This window comes from Trachymyrmex septentrionalis, unplaced genomic scaffold, assembly GCF_001594115.1.
Source record: "Trachymyrmex septentrionalis isolate Tsep2-gDNA-1 unplaced genomic scaffold, Tsep1.0 scaffold42, whole genome shotgun sequence".
Taxonomy (NCBI): domain Eukaryota; kingdom Metazoa; phylum Arthropoda; class Insecta; order Hymenoptera; family Formicidae; genus Trachymyrmex; species Trachymyrmex septentrionalis.
The window spans coordinates 509,290-514,706 of NW_017305590.1; positions in this window are offsets into that span (position 1 = coordinate 509,290).

Below are 5,417 nucleotides of genomic sequence, written 5' to 3' on the forward strand. Positions count from 1 at the left end.
ACGGAAGGTTCTGTATGTCTCCCCGTTTACCACACTAAACCTGATCGTTATTCAGGTCTTTTATTTTGCGGTGAGGGCTATTATCAGGGTACTAACATTCTCTCTATGGAACCCACCTACTGCGGTCGCCGGAAACATTTTCTTTTACGTAGATGGGCGTCACCGTTAAAATCTTCTTATGAAACGCCTCTTGACTGTGTGAGCTGTGCGTAAAATACATTTTCTTTAGAATAAATAACATCATGGAAAAGGTAAACTTCTATATTTTATTTTTTTCTTCTGTTTTTCTTTAACATATGTAAATATCGCGCGTGTACGCGCGAGTACAAGTTTCCTGAGCGAAGAGAATGCAACCACATTAGAGAAAATGTTGTTAAAATATACTGCTGTGTCCTCCTAGAAAAAGAACAAGTATGTTTTTAATATTGTAATTTGCAAAACTTTCAACGGTAAAAAATAACAAGACTCTAAAGTACGTTTTTTTATCTCGGAATTTTGCCCCATAATTCCTTTTTTTTTTTTACTGTTTTGTATATGTTTATTTAAAAAATTATTCAAGTCTGAAAGTTGACGCATAGAAATCGTCTACTAACTGCATAATTTTTTTATACTAACTAGAAATGACAATCAGAGAATGACACACAAAACTAAAATGTTGCAGGATCGAAAAAGATGTATAAAGCACACGTAAACTATAATACATCCAAGAGTATATATTTAACTTCATAAAATGAAAGTTATAATTTTAATAGGTTTTTAAAACACATTTTAATATTCGTTATAATTTAGTCACTAATATTTAATTTACGACTCGTTTAACTCTTTGTGGACTGTTGACCTCATTTAGGGTCACTCCCTTTTAGTTTATAAATTACTCGCTCGGTTAGGATAAAACTTTGCTTATAATGTTTTATTCGAATTTGAGATTCAAAATAAAAAATGACAGATTTAATATAGCGAACAAAAATTTAACTTGATCATCATAAAACTTGCACTGTTAAATCTATAGTGTCAAATATTTAATCAAATTTTAAAGTCGCCATTCCTCCTATTCAATATGTCGTTATTTTATATTAAAACATTGGAAATTATATAATAAATATAATATAATAAATTTACATAATATAATAAATTTGACATTATATAATATTGTATAATGTCAAATTTATCCGTTATTTTAGTGTACAATACAATAATGATATATTGAGTAAGAATAATGGCAACTTAAATCAAATTAAATTTGACACTATAGATTTAACAATGTGATTTTAAGGAATTTTCATAAATAAAATAAAATCAAGTTTTTAGTTTCATTTTATTTAGATCAGTACTACAAAATATTAATAGCGTCTGATTATTTTAAAGACATCATTAAAACGTTATTAAAACGTCATTTGACATTCACCTTGTTACTTGGATAATACTGATTCCATTACCAGACTCCAAATTGACTATCAAATTTTGATTACGTGCTTTCTGACACTATAGCCTCGTTTTCATGGATATTATTATACTTTTAAAATTTTACATTTTTAGTCAAACTCAGAGATATCAATCTTTTAAAATCGAGTTTTACGATCAGATTATTTTTTTGAATTATTAATTTTAGAATTCTAAGGAAATAAATTCCATAATTCCTTAGCAAACAAGATCTTTTACAAGATAAGTTACTTCTAACAAGATAAATTATTTAGAAAGCTTCAGTCTTTAAAAAGTTAATGGAGTAAAATAGATCATATTGCACATTTTTAGTGAACATTGCATTATTATGCAAAAATTGCAAATTAAATTATCTTTCCTTAAATAACTATACGTACAAACTAGAACGTTTTAATACTGTTTTCGTGTGGCCACTGTAAATGGCTAACGCTTTTCGTGCTCTATATCCATTATAATCGATCCGCTAAGTTTAACTATTGGAAAACGGGGCAAAAGACAACCATGATATGTTATCGTATTACATTTGTACCGTGAAGATAGCAAGCTGCACTCTGGTTTCGATTCTGCTCACCTTGCTTGCATTTCGTGTGCTGATCAGATCCGACTGATCAGATTCCATTGCGACGTGATCTCAAGAAAATTCACGGTGCTAATTTCCTTTCTTCGTAAATATAAGATATTCAAATTAATTAGTTATATGGATTTCATTACAATTAAATTATGCAATCTCGACTATGTCTCACTTAAAATGATTAAAATTCTTAACTATATATTTAGTCAAATGTTATAATTCAACAGTTCGTTAATTAAATGAAAAGACTTAATTCGCTAATTAAATAGGGAAACTTTAACTTTTTATACAAAGCCAATTTTAATTTTACTTCATAATTTTTATAATAGTTTAATAATAACTGTCTGAAAAAATATCCGTGTTTAATAATTAAATACAAACGTGTAAATATATTATCGATAATGTATTTAGAAAACATTTTTTCTCTCAATTAATCTCTAACGTATAAAATGTTAAACTAAATTATTATCTACTTTATAAGAGTAATTTATCAATCATTGTCTACATTAAATAAATTACAGAGATACCGAAAGATTGAGAATTGAAAGAGAAATCACGCAATGCGTAGAATAATAAACGATTTAATTATCTGCCTAAAAGTTTTTTTTAAATTGTTTCATATTTCGGCAAAACAAAAACATCGTTATTTTTTAATTTTATACTTGTTAAAAATGTACATAAAAATGTAGAATATACAAATGAACGTATATATGACATATTATTCCATTTATAACTTACAATAATTTGTATAAAATAAAAGACATTTCACAACATCTTGTTATGATATAATATTCTTTAATAGAGATTATTTAAAACAAAAATTGAGATATGAAAATATCTAGGCAACAGTTTTTAAATTGTTTTTAAGCAAAGTGCGAGTTGGCGATATCGTATAAAGTTTATTTTCACCCAATAATCATCCTGATATGCAAAAATGTACAAAAATTGCACGGGAATGTATAAATAAAATAAAATATATTTGTATAATTATTTTCTATCTTTTTTCGTCTTCTTTATTTCATTTTTTTCATTTTTTTCGACTTTTAAATCTTTTTTCTAGTTTATAAAGAAAGATTTCTAGATTATTACATTCATATTCACTTTATCATTGTCTTTTAGTTCTTAATAAAGTAAAATACTAATATTAGCGTTAATAAGAGAATATTAAAAAGAATGAAATCTTCTCTTGTAACTAATTAATTTCGTGACTCTAAAAATTGTGTGATTTCAATTCATTCTGCTTTATTATGTAATTAGTATTTTTCGGAATTCGAGTTTAATAAATAATAAAATCTGGATTATAATTTTGACTCTGTAATGGATCTTTGATCATCAATGGATACATCAAATCAATAAAAAATAATTCTCTATGCACAAATCATCATAACTTCTCGGCAAACATATTCATTAATATCCACTTGATGAACGGGTCAGCGATAGGGTTTTTTTTTTATCAAGGTAACGATCGCACTCAAGATTACTCAAGAACATGAAAAGGACGCGGTGACATTTCGCAATGTCATATAACAAATATTTATCATGAAATCAATGTAATATCAAAGTTCGTTTGACAAATATTTAACATAATGTTAAATATTCGCAATAAAAATTGCAAATATGTTCAATTGAAAAAAATGAGATAAAATATTCTGCTTTCTATTTAAAATCGTTGATAATATCGGTTTTCGAATTTCTGTTAAATACTCTTTAGTCTATATTCTGTAATATTCAAAACATGATTTTATAATATTAAATTTTACAAAAAATAAGAATATTTATTGAAAATAAAATCTTCTCTCGTAATGTATTAACTAATTTTGATTAAAGAAATTGTACGATTGACATCATCTCGTTGCTAAAATTAATGCTTTGAAAAGATTTCGATTATCTAATTAAATCTATGTAGGTTTAATTCTGATTCTGCAAGAAGCCCTTAATTTTTTACAGGACGCGACTTTGTGAAAATAACCTTCTATAACAAAGATCGTCATCCAGATGATACGAATAGATTCGTTAACGTTCATCTGATGCAAGAGTAATGTCTTTTATGACAAGGCCAAAAACGTAAAAAAAACCGATCATTTCATTGTGTCTCTTCATTGCAGAGTCACCATGTAACAAATATTGCAATTTTAAATTTAACAATAATTTGATGGGATTATATGTAGTATAATGTGGAATTATATACTACATTTATTGTAGCCAAATTAATGGCTATCTTGCATAAATTCCTCACATATGATATATTATATATTGCGTAGAAACTTCTAGGTTAAATCAAACCTATATTTTGGTTGATTTGGCCATATACATTCTGATTACATTGCAGCTAGATCGATATAGGAAAAAAATTCCTTTTATTGCTGATTAATTACTGTCATCAGCGCAGACAACGTTATACATGATTTATTATTCTATGCGTACGTACGTCGATTACAGTACAACAATAATCAATCAATCGAAAAAAATAAACTCGCACAAATTGCATTAATTGCCCGAAGCTGTTATGAGTACAAATTGTGTTAAAATGCACGAACCTAATTAAACAAATTTGCATTATTTTGTAACACGTGCGACTTTTATTTAACTCAGAATTATAAACATTCAATCTTATAAAACATTTTAAATATCGCTCATTTGAATCGAAAAAGATTCAAATGTATAATATTTCGTGAATGCTAAATATTAAACTTTATAGTGTAGATTAAAAATTTTCAAAAATTAATTAATTAAAATTATTAGGCATAAACCAATTCATCTAAAGCCTCTCTACAATATATGTAACAACATATGTTATCTGCAGAATATGATAATAAAAATGGTATTAAATATAATATATTGTAATGTCATTTCTTAATTTTATTTTGTCTTACTTTAAAAACGAATCAAGTAAAAAATTCTAATGGATAATAAAATTGGACATAAAATTCGAAAGAGACGTATTTTTTTCGCATAATTATTTTACTTAATTTCTCATGTTTCTTCATATTTTATTCATTTAAGCAAATGTCAAGCAACACAACTTATGATTAGTTCAGTAACTTGTCCCTTTTTATTTGGAAATAACTATTTATTTTTGTATGAACACAGCGCATGAATATTTTGTTTCAATTTTTATTTATTATGAAAAATAAATAAATTAAAATTTAATATTATTTTAAATTTGAAAATGTAATTATTTATATTTCAAAATTAATAATTGGTTAAATAACATTATTGATATCTCCTTTAATATTATCGAACAACATAAATAATATATGTTGATATAACTCCAATAAACATTTATGAGCTCTGTGTGTAATTAAGGATGTGTGTTATGTAACAAAGAATATGTCTAGCTGTGTATACTGTGTATAGTCTCTGTAAAAAATGATTGGAATTCGAAATTTATATTTTCCGTACAAAA